This window comes from Haliotis cracherodii, unplaced genomic scaffold (assembly GCF_022045235.1).
Source record: "Haliotis cracherodii isolate W230 unplaced genomic scaffold, xgHalCrac1.p SCAF_12, whole genome shotgun sequence".
In the NCBI taxonomy this organism is placed as follows: domain Eukaryota; kingdom Metazoa; phylum Mollusca; class Gastropoda; order Lepetellida; family Haliotidae; genus Haliotis; species Haliotis cracherodii.
In genome coordinates, this window is record NW_027266267.1 from 6,647,153 (window position 1) to 6,666,376 (window position 19,224).

Here is a 19,224-nt window from a genome sequence, read left to right on the forward strand (position 1 = left end):
TCCGTCCAAATTGAAAAGGTTTATATAACCGACAAAAAAGACAACACCTATGATGGTTGTCGACGCAAGGTCGTTTGCCAGATTGATGAATAAGTTCTAGGCGATTTTTATACAGAAATTATTACTTCTACTATTATGAAGTCGCTTTATTTTAAATTCTTACTTACTTACTTACTTTGGAGATTCAACGTGCGCTTTCCGACTGATGCGTATTTCGCACACAGGCCCGGCCAGGCCATTAAATGTGTTTCCGAAAGGGGCGAAAGTGGTGTGTGCAACCCAAGAGGGGGCTTTAGGGGTTGCTTATATAGAATTTTGGAATTTCGAGATTTGGAATAGATGCCGTTGGGGTTAGGGAGGAGAACTAAGGGAGCTGGGTATGGTGGATGTTTGTTTGTTTATGTAATTTTGATTTGGTAGATTATAGTGTTTTTAGATGCGTTTTATTAGTTCCGTTTTGATTAAGAATACGCCTAAGCCTTGAAGTTTTCTAGTTTATTTTGTGGGTTTAGTATTGCTTCTAGAGTGATAGCCTCGTTTAGATTGAGGGTGGTTTGTAATGCGGTTCGATGTGTTAGGTAGTGTGTGCAGTGGATGAGTGCGTGTTCTGGGGTTTTAAATTCTAATTGATCAAATGTTATTTATAATACCAGGTCTTTGAAAGGTATTTAGAAGTTGCCATCCATAAATTCTCTTCCTGTGTATCACTTCTAAGTACTGGCTTCCATCCCTTCAGCGCTAGTTACTATAAAGTGTGGGCTTCCATTGTCTATTGCTAATCACCTTATCTGTTGGTTTCCCTTGTTAGTTTCCACATTTTGTTATCTTATTACGTTTGTTGTTCTTACATGTACATATACATGCTCTCTGTCTCATATCATTCAAGGCCTTAGGCGTATTCTTAATCAAAACGGAACTAATAAAACGCATCTAAAAACACAATAACCTACCAAATCAAAATCACATAAACAAACAAACATCCACCATTCCCAGCTCCCTTAGTTCTCCTCCCCAACCCCATCGGCATCTATTCCAAATCTCAAAATTCCCAAATTATATATAAGCAACCCCTAAAGCCCCCTCTTAGGGTTGCACAGGCCACCTTCGCCCCTTTCGGAAACACATTAAATGGCCTGGCCGGGCCTGTGTGCGAAATACGCATCAGTCGGAAAGTGCACGTTAAATCTCCAAAGTAAGTAAGTAAGTCATATCATTCATTCACCGTTGTCTTCCACATAATAAGAGGCTGACATTCATAAATTCTCCTCCTTGAGTGTATCACTTCAAAATGCCTTTCAAAGACGTGTGTTAAGAAGTAAAATGACTGATAGTCTAAAGTCATGCTCCATTTCAGAGGAAATCATTGAAGATATAAAGGAAGAGCTTGACAAATCAAATGTATTTTCAGCCTGTAACAAAGTGCCCCTCAGGAACAAAGACATGAGAAAGGTGTTTTACAGCCAAAACTTTACTTATGTCCCACCTAGAGATATGTAATTGGGATATAACCTAGAGGGTACAAGACATTTATTTCAGTATGTCCCAATATCGGAAACTTTAACAATCACTATCCTTCGTTCTTCAACTTCCCCCAGGCACTATTTCAGGAAATGTCAAACAAAAGTAGATGGATATTCATCAAGGATATATTTATCAGAAAAAGGATCTTTTCCAAAATGGGAAAGATACGTTTCAAATCAGTTTGCACCAGGATGAACTTGATGTTGTCAGCCCACTTGGTTCAGACAAAAGATGTGTGGTGAGGTAAGTGGGGTTTAACGTCGCGTCCAAGATTATTGCACTTATATAGCGACGTGCATGTACGTGTAGGTGTGTGTGTGGCTGCTTGTACTAGTCCGGATTGATGCCGATTTATAGTGCTACCATGCCGCAGTTTAACATGAATACCCCACTCAGACACAGTTTACTGACTCCGAGCCGACCAGTCCTTGTTTTAGCCCCTTAATGCCGAGCGCCAGACAAGGTAACAACAAGTACCACCTTTTAACGTCTTTTGGTATGACGCTGCTGGGGATCGAACCCCGGACCTTCCGCTCTCCGGGCGGACGCTCTACCATTAGACCACGGAGGCGGTCTCAGGAAAAGGAAACACTAACTTCTCGGCATGTATTTCACTCTCGCAAATTTTGAACAGTACCGAATTATATAAGATCCACTATGGACCATATGCAGTTAGTTCTATTGAGCACAGTGAATGACTTAAAGGCCTATAAGCAAGAAAATGTATTTGCCCCACTTTTATCAGAGCCGAGAGATCTGGAAATAAATGGATTGATTTTCCTGATGGGAGAAAAATAAACTGGTAGTTTGTTCTGCATTGTTGGAGACAATCTGGGATCCCCTGTGGTAGGAGGATGCATTGAAAGTTTTTTCTGGCTCGCTTTATTGCAGATAAGTTTGGCCTCTACAGAACAGATACAGGACTTAAGAGGTTCCTCTTTGAGGCCTGCAAAGGACCATAGAAATGCATAAAGAACGACCCGTGAAGATCTGGGGTAGAATAGGTCTTCAGCAAAAAGCGACTATGCTTGTTGTAAAAGGCGACTAACGGGATCGGGTGGTCAGGCTCGCTGTCTTGGTTGATGCATGTCATCGATCCCAATTGCGTGGATCGATGCTCATGATATTAATCACTGGATTGTCTGGTCCAGACTCGATTATTTACAGCCCGCCGTCATAGCTGGAATATTACTGAGTGCGGCGTTAAACAACAAACCAACAAAGCATAAAGAACATGTTGGTCAGTTAACTGCAGATTCTCATGGTGAAGTCAGTGTGGCAAAACATGTGTTTGGTTAAAGGCAGAATCTGTGTGTTACAGTCTCAAGTACTACAATGTTTATGCACCCTGTGCTCCTCCATGTACAGGAGGTGGCGGTCGGGTTGCCTAGAGGTTAAAGCGTTCGCTCGCCGAAGACCCAGGTTCGATTCCCGACATGGGTACAATGTGTGAAGCCCATTTCTGATGTCCCCCGCCGTGATATTGCTGGAATATTGCTAACAGCGGCGCAAAACCATACTCACTCACTCACTCACTCCATGTACAGGACATGAATTATTTGAGGGTGGTGTGGCATTTCATGTGAAGCTCATGATCAATTATTTCGTCCAGAACAAAAAGTGGTTTTCATTTGATCAAATGAATAGAAGCATAGAAAAGTTTAGCTTTCATGGAAAAGATGCTCTTGATAAGCCATGTACTGTGAGCGAATAATGTGAGAAGATTGGTTGTCATGCAGTTCAGAATCGGGTGTTTCTGCGACTGTTCCCAATGTTTGTTTGTGGAATATGTACCTTAACCTGAACCTGACAGTTGAAATAATTTATAGTCAATCAATTGATCAGCACAGATTGCATATTTGGATGTATGTATCCAGCATTACTTGATTCAAAGAAAAACATTGTTTCTGAATGTACATTTAAGACCCAAGCATTACTTGTTGACACATTACCCAGCAGCATTTTTTCATATTTCGAATTTTCGGGTGCTTTGTTGGAATTAACCCAGACCGAGGCTGCAAAGCAAAACGGAAGAGGCACACATCAGGTGTCCTGATCAATGCCAAGATCTTGAAGCTGATAAACGATCTGTCACAGTATGAATGGACGCCATAGAACTTCCAAATGTGTGGTGTCAGAGATGTTTGACAATCTTGCAGCAATGAATGAATTTCCCTTTATATTAGTTGTGTTGCTTGCTAACACATTACAAGCTTACAACAAACGTTCAAATTGTTCAACAATAAAATACACTGTCAAAAATCAGCTGCACAACTTGAACCTAATCAGTCTCACGATTGTGAATCAAATATGTTTATCCCAAATCGCAAGAAACACGTGCGCGTGGCATTAAGTATAATTTCGTACGAAGCGTATGGCGACTACTACGCTGTCGACATTGCTTTGTTTGTTTGTTGCTTAACACCGCACTGAATATCCCAACTGTATGAATGGACGCCATAGAACTTCCAAATGTATGGTGTCAGAGATGTTTGACAATCTTGCAGCACTGTATGAAGCTATTGAAGGGTAGTAATTGGCAGTTACCTCCAATAAGGAAGGGGTGTATTTTGTAGAAAAAAATAATTTTAAGTTTGCAAACATAATGTTCCAGTTGTTTCCAATTTTAAAAGTTTTAATAATTTATTTTGAATTCCCCTTTATATTACTTTTGTTGCTTGATAACACATTACAAGCACAATGAAATATAGTTGTATGGTTAACACAAGATGTTGACAATGTGAAGGTATTTATTCAACTTTTTAAGCAAAGATTATTTGATAACTTTCAACAATCATGGTGTAGTTCTATCAATAGTATATCTGATACCTTTTATTATAAACATTTTAAATCCCTGTTGAATGTAGAAAAATATCTTACACTCCCAATACCAGTACATCTGAGAATATGTATGACTCGTTTCAGATGTAGCAAGTTTAAACTTGCAATTGACTTGGGGAGATACACAAATGTCCAATACACTGAACGATTATGTAAATATTGTATAGAAAATGGTATATCTTTTATTGAAGATGAATTTCATGTTTTACTTGTATGTGAGCGTTATTCAGCCCTAAGAAATATGTATCTTAAACAGTATATCAAGTTTCAAACTGTAACATCTTTTACTGAAATTATTTCATCAGAAAACTTTGATGTTGTATATAACACATGTTTATATCTATATAAAGTCCAACGGCTAAGAGGAACTTAAATCGACTACTTCCTTGGCATGCGTAGTTCATGCAATCAACCATTGTCTGTATCATGGGCCTATGGTCTTCTTACTGAATAAACTGTCTGTCTGTCTGAAAGATAGTTTGTATCATGGGACAAACATCAAGGTGACAAATACACCTGAAATTTCTGTGAGTGAAGAAGCAATGTTCTGAAAATGTTGCATTAAATGCATCTACACGACAGGGAGATAAATGTTTGCTTGACAGAGTTCAGTTAAGAAAGCGTCAGTTGAAATTTGTTGAAAGTCATCCCATATTGTTCAGACCAATGCTCTTGTCATGGCAGTTGACATGAAACATCAAGTATTTTATAGTTTTAAGTAAGGACTATTCCTGGAGAGGATGTTGGTCAGTAGACTATTAAAGATGAAGATGAGCCTTTGGGGCATTGCTGAGTCAGTTTGATGTATTCTTTTATTGTGTTGCTTCCAATAAAATAAAACTACATGACAGAGTTATATTAAGAACGTGTGTCAGTTCAAAATGTACGAGGGCTGGCTGAAACGTTCTAAGCCTAAGTGGGATATCTCAATCGGATTGAAACCAACTTTGGCCACCAACAAGTACAATCATTTAATGAATCATAGACATAAGAACTGCAACTGTAGTGTTATTATTGTCTTTGTACCAGATCATCTTGTGAACCTACCAATTGAAATGATCCCATATTGTTCACAACAATGCTCTAGTCATGACAGCCGACATAAACACTAAGTATTTTATAATTTTAAATAACGAATATTCCTGGATACGTTGTGGGTGATAAGACTATCAAAGATGAAGATGAGCCATAAGTTAACAAACTTTGAGGCTTTGGTGAGTCAGTTGACATATAAGTATTACAATATTTAAGTTTGTTGGTAAATAGCCAAACAACTGGTGGGACAGCATGATTTGTTCTTATGAATAAAGGAGAAATGAATTATGTTTCATTATTTATGTTGTGTTTCAACCTTTACTCATGGCACTCTTGGTCAAAGCGGACATGTTATATTGCTGAGTGCGGCGTTAAACAACAAACAAACAAACATTGCAAATATAATTCTTTTGAAATCTACTACACTTGATGACTTTATAACAGAACATAAACTGTTGGAACTACAAAAATCAGAAGCAAGATCTTATTGGAAAATATTCAAATAGAAAAGCAAAGAAAAAATACAAAATATTGCCAGTGAAATTACGAGTTTTATGAGTTCTCTCGTAATCTTAGATCTTCAGATGAGGAATTGAGATACTTGAAGATTTACCCAACTACATAAACAGTAACAGCATCAACCGCATCAATGGCCCTATCAGGGATGAAGATATAATTACAGCATTGAAAAATAATAAAGCATGTGTCATTGACGATATCATCAATGAACAGATTAGATACACTCTTCCAAAAATGTTAACGTTGTACGTAAAGTTCTTCAGCATTGTACTTGTGCTATCGGTAAAGTTGTATTCACAACATCATGGCTTGTGGAATTATAAAACCTTTACATAGACAGGGTGATCCTTAAGATAGACCAATTCCCTTATCAGTTGCCTTCGTAAATTGTTCACTGTCATATTAAACACAAGACTGCTACACGTATATTCATTGAAGAAACTTAATAGTCTTATCTGTAACTCAGAATGGCTTTAGAAAAAGATGAGTGATCCTCCCACGAAAGCTCCACAACGAATAATATTTTCACACTATCACGAATTGGGTTACTAATATTATAACAACGGGGTTTTTTTCGGATGCGGTCATGTTTGGTCATCACAATCACCCGGTAATGTACAGTGATTTACTTCAATGTTTTTGCATCGTTTGAAAAACAATTTTCAAAAGAAATGGCACAGCACTTTACGTACTAGGTCTAATATGTCCTTCTCTTCTCATTTTGAAGTAACGTTAAAGTCTGAAGAATATTTGTATTTTGTAACTATGAATATATTCCGCTCATGTATGTCAAGTTTAAGATGCAGTGAACACTGGGTGGAAATAGAAACTGGTTGAAAATTTAACATCCCTCGTAAATAAAGATTGTGCAATCTCTGTCACTTTGACCTAATGGAAGACGAGTTTCAGCTCCTAGTGTGCCCTGCATATACTTACCAACCCCATCACTATATTCCTTTAACATGTATTTTACTCCCAAATATCCATAAGTTTGATATATATTTTAATTACAGTAAACTACGGTTATAACGAACTCAAAGGGACTACTAATTTTAGTTCGTTATAACGAACACGCTTATAACGAGCTGACGGATATAACGAACTTACTTTTTTGGTCCCGACTATTTGCTGTAGTTATGCTGTATATATGCTTATAACGAACTACGGTTATAACGAACTAAAATTAGTAGTCTCTTTGAGTTCGTTATAACTGTTTACTGTTTATATATATTTAAAGAATGATGCCAAAACAAAGAAAATATACACAACAGCAAAAGTTTCTGTGACACCACTATTTTAGTGTATTTTACTTTGGTTTTCAATATTATAATACATGTATGGAATCAAGTCACAAAAACGCAACTGCTACAGAAAAGCATGGTGTGTATATGTATGTATTTCTGTATACGTATTTATATGTATGTGTGTATGTACATGTGTATATATATGTATAATCAATGTCTGTACATATAGAGCAGGGAAAGGGCCATCTAAGTTAGATAACTTTTTCCCAGTCCCGTTGAGCATATATGTCACAAACCGTACGTCGCCGTCTCAGATGTTCAAGAATTGTCGCCAGAAGACCCGCCAGACGTCCTATTTTGACAGAAAACCACCGCCAAGCACGTCTACTGTGGTGCAGACAGCGTCTACGCTGGACGGCCATGCAGTGGGGACAAGTTCTATTCACTGACGAGTCTCGTTTTAACCTCAGCCACAGCGATGGACGGATTCGAGTGTACCGACGTCGAGGTGAACGTTTGGTCAATCATTGTAACATGGAAGAAGATCGGTTCGGGGGCGGCAGCGTTATCGTATGGGTGGGATTATAGCAAGACAGAGGACCCGTTTGATGGTGGTAGAGGGAAATCTCAATGGACAGCGCTACTGCGACGAGATCATCGGCCCTGTTGTTCTACCATTTTTGCGTCGTAATGGCCAAGGCATTATCTTTCAACATGACAAACCCGGCCTCATATTGCTCGACTTGCTCGTTCAGGATTCTCTTCAACAAAACAACGTGAATGTCATCCCCTGGCCGACTCGCTCCCCATATCTCTCACCAATTGAGCACATGTGGGATAAGATGGATCGGTGCCTTCGACGTCAAACACGTGTTCCACAGACACTCCAGGAACTTCGAAACATGCTCCAGCAGATATGGAGAGATATCCCACAGGACCCTGTGCGACGCCTGGTCCATTCTATGATACGAAGATGTGTTACTTGCATCGCAACCAGAGGTGGACACACACGCTATTGATTGTAAATTGACATTTTGGCATGTTTATGTTTTTGTGTGAAATCACGCATTTTCTGAAGTCAGTATGGCAAATTAAACCATATGAACACTTACAGGAGTCTTTTATCTGTTGCAAATCGAAATTGTTTCAGATTTGGTAAAAAACATAACTTTGCATTAGATCTTATTCAATGTCACAAGAACTTTTTTTCATTTCCTGCTAGTGTGCCCTGCATACACTCACCTACGCCATCTCTATATGCCTTCAAAATATTATTTACACCCAAATGTCCATAAGTTTAATATTCTTTTATCTACAACCACCATAAAGCTGATTATTAATATCGCTAAATATCTGTATCACAGTAAAGAAGAGATAACACGTATTTTATCATTGTGACTGTTGCCATAAATATGCTGTACATTGGCCTGTACTGTACTGAATAAAGACGTGAAGATCTGAAGAACTTTTTTGTTGTTCAGTATATTATTTCCTATCTATAGTGACAAGTGACAAGTTTATTTGCTCTGGAGGTCACATGGCCAATAATGTTGCATATATATAAAAACATATATATAGTTCGCTGTTTGTAAACATATATCAATAATAAGCTTATCTGGTAAGTTTCTTGTCAGATATGAAGATACACTTTTGAAAACTGTAGGGTTCGATGATACTAGAAGCTGGGATAATTTATTAATGGAAGGATTAATATAATATATCAGTATAATATACTCGTCTATAGAATGTCAACTGATATTCTTCGAATCACAAATGGCTTCTCAGTTCGGGGGTTTAACAAAATATCTCTTTTAGACAGTCACGTTTTTCTGAAAATTATATTGTCTTTAAACAACAGTACACCTTTGAAAATGTTGTACGGAGAATTGGGTTTATTTCCTTTATTTATTGACGTCACACACTGTATATTGTACGAACTGTATACTGTCTTTTGTTGTCTTTTGTTGTATATAACTTGTTATTGGCTGATTATGAATCTGAAACTTTACAACAAAAATGGGTTCACTTTGTAGAAGACAATCTGGATGAGTTTGGTTTCAGTAATATTATATAGAGAATCTCACCCGAGTGTCTTTTGATATCAGATATATCAACACTCGTTGATATGTTTGATGTCAAAAGACACGAGGGTGAGATTTTATTTATCATCCAACATAATTCTTCCAACTTTTTCAGTTTGCAGACAGTAATAAGCAGTGTCTTGAGTGTAAAACGTACTGCTTACAGCTTCTGTACCAGAGCCATTAGTGATGTCATTTGATTGTGACGTCAAGGTAACAATGACGCCACAATGGTCTGCAAAGCATTGTGATGAATTTCATTGCAGCGATATCTACAATGTAGATAGTACATGATCCATAGATACAAGTAAAGGAATGAAATAGAAAAAACTACAAAATGTACAACATATAAGCTAGTTAAATCTGATTAATATTTTGGATAAAAAGTTTGGATAAGAAATAGAGAATATCAATATGTCATTTTTGAACTTCAAATCATCGTCTTCCGATTGTAAAAGGCAGATGGAACAAAATACCATCAACAAATTGACTACGTCCATCATGTGACATAAGCGACAACGAGGATGAGTTTCATTATGTTTTACTCTGTCTATTTTTGAAACAACAGAGAAATATTAGTTTCCCATTATATTATTGTAAATGTCCTAACATTCTGACGTTTGCCTCTTTATTTTCCTCTAAAAATCAGAATGTAAAGAAAGTAAGTCATTTTTGTAAAGTTTCTGTGCAAAATTGTTGATGACATGTTAACTTATGTCTTGTATGAACTATTATTTGTCATGTTGCAACACTGCCTATCCTCTAGATGTAATCGCCTCTTCTTCCTGAAAATAATAAAGTTCAGTACAGTCACATTATGCTCGTGGCGTGTGTGTATATTCCAACCACCCCCGCATTCCTCCGTGCAATCCTTAAACTTCTTCCGTCTATGTTTGCCAAGGTGGGGAAATTGTCATAAACAGCCATGTCATGGTGATTTGCAAAACTAAAAATATGCGGCGTTAAACAACCACAAACAAACAACGGATGTAAAGGGAGGTTGGTTCAGCTCCATTGTTTCTTGTTTTCCTCATTCAGTATGATCTAGACTTAATGCAAGTGATCCAAATCACATTTAAATCAAATCTTAGTCCTCGCTCCCGCTTTACTAAGATCCGAGGACATGCAGGGCACCGCTGGACCAGGCGTCTAAGGCGCCGCAATTCGCTGTGCAGAGTTGCGTCCCTTGGGCACGCCAGAAACCTATGATTGTGGGTTCGAATGCCGGTTCGCCCCGATTATGTTTCTAGGTTTGTCAGCACCATACCCGTGCTCGTGGGTTTCACCGAAGTGGTAAACGTCCTAGACCTGCATCACTTCGGACTTTCCTCCAACATTAAGCTGACACGCCGCGACACTGGAATACTGTTAAAAGCGGCGTTAAACACAACTCTCCCACTGACTCTGAGGTCATGCGAGTACAAGTCACGTCAGAGTGACGTCCCGTTTTACCTCGAAAGGTTTAACACGAGACCTTCCGAAAGACATTTACGGGCTGCACCACAGATTCCGTCAAAATAATCGCCTGTCACTCTTTTCAATGTGATAACGGAAGAAACATTCCTTAGAATGTTCCTGGAATGTTCTGCCATACAATCACGGACATCTTTTAGACATTCAAGAATTTGCTTTTTTTTTTAGGGTTCGAATTTTAAACCGAGAACTTTGTCATTTCATTGGCCGGTCAAAGTTCGAGAAAGGTCGTGACCTGTAATGAGATACCCTCATATCTTTGTCTAACGGTTACGAGTACCAAGACTTGATTTTAATCATATTGAAGAGACCCTGGTCTATTCTAACAAAATGTTTGTTGAATGTTGGAAATTTTTCTCAGGGTTTAACTAAGGCTGATTTGAACGATTTGGCTACACGTGTTGAGCCATTGTCTATGTTTTGTTGTCTTGCCGCAACATGAATAACTCTCGAAGAGTGAGTGAGTTCGTGTGTTAGCATGATTTAACGCTTTCAGCAATATTCCAGTAATATCACGGCGGGGGACACCAGAAATGGGCTTCACACATTGTACCCTTGAAGGAAGTCGAACCCGGGAATTCGGCGTGACGAGCAATAGCTTTAACCACTAGGCCAGTTGCTCGTATCTTTGTGTAGTAGTAGAGAGCACTAAGATCTGATTTAAATGAGATTGAAATGACGTTGTATTATTCTTACAAATCGTTTTTTGTTTACATAGTTTGAAAATTAACGAATAGAATACCACAGATTAAATCAGTACAATCAGTTATTACGAAACTACTGCAAGTAGTTGTATCCCCAGTACAGTAAACTACGGTTATAACGAACACGCTTATAACGAACTAACGGATATAACGAACTAACGTTTTAGTCCCGACTGTATGATGTAGTTATGCTGTATAAAGGGCATTTAACGAATGACGGTTATAACGAACTAAAATTAGTATTCCCTTTGAGTTCGTTATATCCGTTAGTTCGTTATAACCGTAGTTTACTGTAGTAGTGACCCCAGTACTAGGGTACTGTTACAACTATATATATCAGAGGCTAAATATTCACGCCAAGAGCAAACTAATGTGCTGCCCCGGAGATTACAACTTTATGGCTGAAATCTCTGGCTGCTAACAGAAAATACATGTATCTGACAATCAGTTTCCCCCAAGCGAGGCTGAAATTGCTTCAGAAGGCTCCTGTAGACTTTGATCCTGTAGTCAGTGACTCTAGCCCTAAGGGGCGTTGAACAAACTGTTCGAGTGTCTGTATTGTACGTGACGTACTTCTGGTCCGTAAAGACGCAAGAGTATTGCCCTTTCTTCTGCCGCTGTTTTACCTTTTACGTCCACTGGAATCTTTTTGATGATCTGGGATGGTTATTCTCTGGCATTGGCGTTTTTTGTTTGCATTCTTTGTAACGAATTGTCCAGTCCATGTTGTTATAAATGTGACACGGATTGTTACAGAATGAATCGGGCGGTCGGGTAGCCTAGTGGTTAAAGCGTTTGCTCGTCACGCTGAAGACCCGGGTTCAATTCCCGACATGGGTACAATGTGTGAAGCCCATTTCTGGTGTGCCCCGCCGTGATATTGCTGGAATATTGCTTAAAGCGGCGTAAAACCATACTCACTCACTCACTCACTCACTTACAGCATGAATCATCGGCTTACATAAAAAAATTCTAATTGCCTCGCTAAAAGAACAAAGACGCCGATTGTACTTTATACTCCTGCGATAACGTACACTTTTTCAGATACGTCATCATGGGCTTACGTCATGACGTTATTCGAATTACCTCCCTGCCTCCGTAATACTGTTCTGTCATTACTATAATTCAATCAATTAAGATGGCGCACCCACATCAATTATCGATCTGTTAAATTATTTCTTTAATCTATTCGAATAGTTGTATACAATTCTCTTGGAAGAAGACGTGGAGGTTATCTCCAACATATTCAATCTACTGTTGTAGAACAGCCGCCACAAAGTTGCACAAAACTCCGGCCATGTGGCAACATCTCGACATGTACAGATCTCCGACATGTGACAACACCTCGACATGTACAGAACTACGACCATGTGACAACACCTCGACATGTACAAAACTCCGGCCATGTGACAACACCTCGACATGTACAGAACTCCGACCATGTGGCAACACCTCGACATGTACAGAACTCCGACCATGTGGCAACACCTCGACATGTACAGAACTCCGACCATGTGGCAACACCTCGACATGTACAGAACTCCGACCATGTGACAACACCTCGACATGTACAGAACTCCGACCATGTGACAACACCTCGACATGTACAGAACTCCGGTCATGTGACAACACCTCGACATGTACAGAACTATGGCCATGTGACAACACCTCGACATGTACAGAACTCCTGCCATGTGACAACACCTCGACATGTACAGAACTCCGACCATGTAGCAACACCTCGACATGTACAGAACTCCGGCCATGTGACAACACCTCGACATGTACAGATCTCCGGTCATGTGACAACACCTCGACATGTACAGAACTCCGGCAACTGCAATTTGGGAATTGTTAGAATAAAGAGATTAAACTGAACCATATTAACATAAAAACTTAAATGTAAATTGCTTGTTTAATCACACACTTAACAAATAATAAATTGTGACATTAAAAAACAATCTACCCATCGTAGTACTGTTGTATTATCTGTCAACCATACTCAGTTAGAACCCATCTCCAATAATACACAAGATTAGTCATAAATTCGGCATTTTCTAAAAGTACCAAAGTTTGCTCTTCCCCCGTTTGTGGGGCAATACAGTATTTTATTACCCTTATGGGCTCAAATATGCAGAGTAATAACTTTTTGATATTTGCACAGTGTGCAATTAGTGACTCTTGAAGCTGATTGGTCAGTTAAACAAATGTCAATTTTCATTGGACGACGGGACTATTTTTCTCTCATTGAGTTCATTCACAGATTCAGGGCATTCATTTACATGTTTCACGTGCTACAATCTCACTTATTCGAGATTTATAAGACTAGAACATACTTTCATATCAACCACATGATTTCACATTATAAGGAATAAAGCATTAATTTCGCACGAGTTTTAGTTTACAATAAGCGTAATTACAAAAAACAAAACTACGTCTGCGTTGTTTGCAAACAAACATGGCTGACCATTTCACACCTGTCAAAGTAAATGACCTCGTTAAAGTAGACGGAGATCTGACAGGAAGAGTTATTCACATAATTCAACCTCTGAACACATTTAATGTATTTGTTGTCAAAACGGTATGTGGCCAGATGGAAAATGCAAGATTCAGGTTGCGAGTTTTGCCAGAGACTGTTTCTAGTGCGGGGTTGTCGGCGTCTGTGCTAGAGGACTTGCTGTTTGCTGAATGCAAATGGGTTTGCCTTTGTGAACGATGATGACATCGAAAAATTCTTAACTGCCAATGAAAACGAAAACACTATGAAAAAGACTAAACTTGATATGAATTTAGTGCACACATTTATACAGAAAAGTTTAAATGACACAAGAAAGGTGGAAGAAATTAGCCCCAGTGAACTTAACATTATTCTATTATTATAGTTTTGCCCTGAATAATGTACACCAACACAGTCAGTCGTCCTAATGCTTAAATATAGAATACTAAACGAGCTCCCGTGTAATACCAATTTTATGAAACAAGTGAATCGTTGTGGTGACTGACGAGCGAAAGCGAGTAGGATACCACAACTATTCACGGGTTTCACAAAATTTATTTTACACGGGAGCGAGTTTAGTATTTTATTTATTACTTGCCATTTATAACGTTTTTTAGAATTATGCTGTTGAGTGTGAATAGGCTGACACGTACACGACCCACGGCATAATCCAATTGAGTTCAACATAATAATACTTCAAACACGTCAAAAGTTGAAACGTATGAATTTAATACCATACAACGATCTACCTTCAGAATTCAGGCGTCCGTTCCACAAAATTATCGTAGCGCTAATTATAAGGCTATCCACACACGTACTTTAACTTTGACTAACGCCTGTCGTTGCGCTACAGTACAATAGCCTTGTGGAATGGGGCCTTGCACCTCAAAGTTTACAAACACGTCACAATACCCGATGACGTAATTTGTGGAATTTTGTTGCAAGATCCATCGGCGAAAAAATGCCATGTGACTGGGGTCATCGAGTGTGCATAAGCTCCTCTCAGTGATCTATCATCTCCACTCGCAATGTCGCTGAATAAGCCATGGGATGTCGAGAGCTTTCAATATTTGTTCGTGAAACGATTTCCGAGAGTACGTACATAAGCACGCGTTATGGTATTACACAATGTGTAATACAACTGTATGTTTATTAAAAGGGTGATCATTTCACGGGCAAGTAATAAACGGTAATACTTCTGGGCAAAACTATAATTTATTACACGTAGGGGAAGACCAAACTTTGTTTCTTAAATACAAACTAATGACAAATAAAATGAAAAATAAAAATAGGGCTAGTTTGAGACAGAACAGTTCTTCAGTCAGCGCCTCAATACATACACTTTTATCAGAGCTCCAGATAACTTTTGAGCTATTGAGTTTTTACTCTAGGGTTTCTATTTTAATTGGGATATTACAATTTTCATTCGGTTACCAATATGTTTTCACTCATCTATCCATCACTCCATTTGGTTTTGCCCCAAATAAGTAAACATTCTAAGATCTAAAAAAAGAAAGAAAGAATGTACTAGATGTATATAAGTGTTCTTAATAAATAGGCTTGAATCGGAAAGTAAATTAGCTCGTAATTGTCTTTCTGAAATTCGTTCCTTGGTACCCATGCTGAAAAAGCTTCCTTGGGTGTTTACGCGAGCTGTTTTTATACATTTGAGATTTTCATTTCATGCATGCTATTCTGTTAAGTTAAGTAAGTTAAGTCAAGTTAATTAAAAGTAATTGGATTTTGAAGTAGACGAAAAACCGCTTCTTTTGTACCTACAATACATTATTGTTCAGACCATGTAGCGTGTAACACGCAAGAACGTTATTTTTTCAATTAAAACCCAAATCCCCAGAATATTAAAAAACTAAAATTAAACCTTACTCTACTAATCTATCAAGAGCTTTAAACAAAAAAGTAACAAATCAGTTTTGTTTCACAAACTTCGCCTGACTCAAATGAACATATCCGTATAGTTGAATAGTCCTAACAATATTCATAAAGAAAATGTTCCCACGTCTAACCAGCACCTCAAGCCAAACTAGGAGTGACTGTAATGGTTAGACTCTTGTGCCCCGATTTAGCCCCAGATAGCAAGAATGTAGAATCATGTTTAAGTGTGACTGTAGGCAACCCGATACATTGTCGATAAGCATCAGGATATATTCACTTGGCATAAAAGCAAGTCGTCTTATAGTTAATGTCATTCTGCAGATTACGACGCTCGGCTGCAGTGATCTGGTGATAGCCATTACGAAACGGTTGCAGTTGTTGAGGAATAGACGGTTGAAGTCGTGGGTATTGAAGTTTGTGTCTCCGACAGTTGATCCATTCCTTACGGTGACAATAAGGTAATCACAAGCATGTTTTCTGAGATTTAATGTTAGTCTGTTTCTTTGTTGTTTAACGCCGCACTCAGCAATATACCAACTATATGACAGCGGTCTGTAAATAATCGAGTCTGGACCTGACAATCCAGTGATTGGCATCATGAACATCCATCCACGCAATTGGGATATTAATTGCATTAACCAAGTCAGTCGTAGGTAACCAGTTGGCGAGGACTGTGTTCATTGTTTGAATCACTGGATTGTCTGACTAATTACAGATTGACGTCATTCAGATTGAGTACGGCGTTAAGGAACATACACACACGCACGCACACTGAAAGAATAACTAGTAAAGTGAACATCTGAATGATGCTCGTCATCAAAAAGGGGAAAATCAAAACCATTTTTCTCTTCTGGGGTAAAGTATCTAAGATATTGAGTTATCCAAGGCTGATAATTATACAGACACTTTTTAATGTAGTGAAAATTTAATTTTTGAAAAATTAAAAAAATTAATGATGTGTGTACCAAGTCATGTGGGAGTATTGTAAATTGATATTAAACCCACGCGAAAATAAGGATGTGTTATTGTCTCGGGATGTGGTTGATGATCATGAGATGGCTCTATTTGGTTTACACAGAAGATGATATTTTTGTCAAGTGTATTCACACACGCGAACGCTTGAAAAACTTGTCAAATAAATTTAATTAGAGTCCAGAGCTACAGATAAGCAGAGTATTTGCGGAAAATATCCCCCAATATATTCAAAACTCAATCACTTTCAAATAACTTGTGTTCAGAAACGCATGCATTAAATGAAAAACTCAATGTATAAAAACAGCACCCGTAAAAAATACCCAATGAAGTTTTTTCAGCATGCGTACAAAGGGGGTAATTTCCTAGTCAAGCCTATATTTTTAGAACATATACATCTAAAACATTATTCCATTTTTTAAATCTTAAAATGTTCACTAATTTTGGGAAAAACCCAACAGAGTAATGAATAGATGAGTGAAAAAATATTGGTTACCCAAAGAAAAATGTAATAATAAAATCAAAATAGGAACCCTAGGGTAAAACCTCAATTGCTCAAAACGTTATCTGGAGCTCTGTTAAAGTGTGAAAAAACATGGTGGTTCCACTTTTTTATTATTGGTTATCTAAATATAAGCTACAGGCTGTAATCTAAAGTCATGGCGTACTGGTGTTACTTTCCTCTTATGTAACAGTGGGACCGCCTCCGTGGTCTAGTGGTAGAGCGTCCGCCCGGAGGGCGGAAGGTCAGGGGTTCGATCCCAGGCCGCGTCATACCAAAAGACGTTAAAAGATGGTACTTGTTGTTACCTTGTCTGGCGCTTGGCATTAAGGGGCTAAAACAAGGACTGGTCGGCTCGGAGTCAGCATACTGTGTCTGAGTGGGATATTCATGTTAAACTGCGGCATGGTATCTCAGTGTGCTAGCACTATAAATCGGAATCAGTCCGGACTAGAACAAGCAGCCACACAAACACGCACACGTCCATGCACGTCGTTAAATAAGTGCAATTATCTTGGACGCGACGTTAAACCCCATTTCACCTCACCTATGTAACAGTGACCCTGGACATAGCAGAGGCTTGTCGCTTCTAAGTATTAGTATTATGCGCTTTTGTACTATTCCTATGATACATTAACGAAAATTCTAGAAAATATGAAGCCGGGTACATAAAAGCACACGCAACATTTGAGAAAATATTGAGAATATTTTAGTTATATTTCATAGCAACATACCACTCGAAAGGTAATGTAATTTTTATTTTACATTTATTGATTTCAAAAAGTCTTTTGCAACTACGTAGTTCTACGGTCGTCAAACGACGCATTTGACGCTGATTGGTCACAAGTGCATTCAGTTGTTTCAATCCTAAGTAGACAAATGTTGTTGTACTCCCTGATAATGCTGTACAATGATTCTATCACGATACACCCACACACAGGTTTTCAAACACCCCGTGCACATTGTTCCCCTTGCTGCATGCCTGTCCGTTCTCGAATATGAGGTAATGAAAGATTTACCCAACCATTGCTTACCGGGATATTTATTTCTTGGATATGTTTTTGATATCATCAAAACTTGATCGTTAGCAAACTGTGAGTAGCATTATGATACGAAGTTGATAATTACTGGAAGAAATATTTTAACCTGTCAAATGTTGCTGATATACCTGTTCACCAAGGTGTAGGTTATACTGTTTTCCCATCAATGCGAGAGGGGGCGATCGGGTAGCGTTGAAGCGTTCGTTGTCACGCTGAAGACCCGGGTTCGAATCCCGACATGGGTACAATGTGTGAAGCCCGCTTCTGGTGTCCCCCGCCGTGATATTGCTGGAATATTGCTAAAAGTGGCGTAAAACCAATGGGAGAACTGAAATTGTGTTTGACTTAATTAAATACAACATTAAGAGTCCAATACTGATGTACTGATATTTTCTTTGAATAAATATTTAATGTCCAACTTTAAAAATAAAATAAGTATTGTTGAAATAAACAAAATGGGATGACTGATATTTTAGAATTAATTGAATGTATTTATCAATAGAAACATAAACTGTACAATATCAGAAATGTCAACAGTATATTTGCCTATGAGTTTTGTAGTAGAGCTCGTTTACAAACATTGCATGAGGACGGTTTTATTTCAATAGTCTCTCAATGCTCTAAGGATGTTGGTATGTTGCTGGGCAACAACACCCACTGAGAAACGATGCACATTTACACAGCCTCAAACCACGTCAACATCTGCTACTGACGTGATGAAAATATTTTCAGAATCGTTTGGTAGCGGACGCGTAAATAATGAACATATTTAAGTTACCTTCTTGAATATGAGTGCATCGGTGTATCATTTATACTCAGCCTCATTATTAAACGAGTCACACAGATAATAAGCGAGTGAGTGAGTATGGTTTCACGTCGCTTCTAGCAATATTCCAGCAATA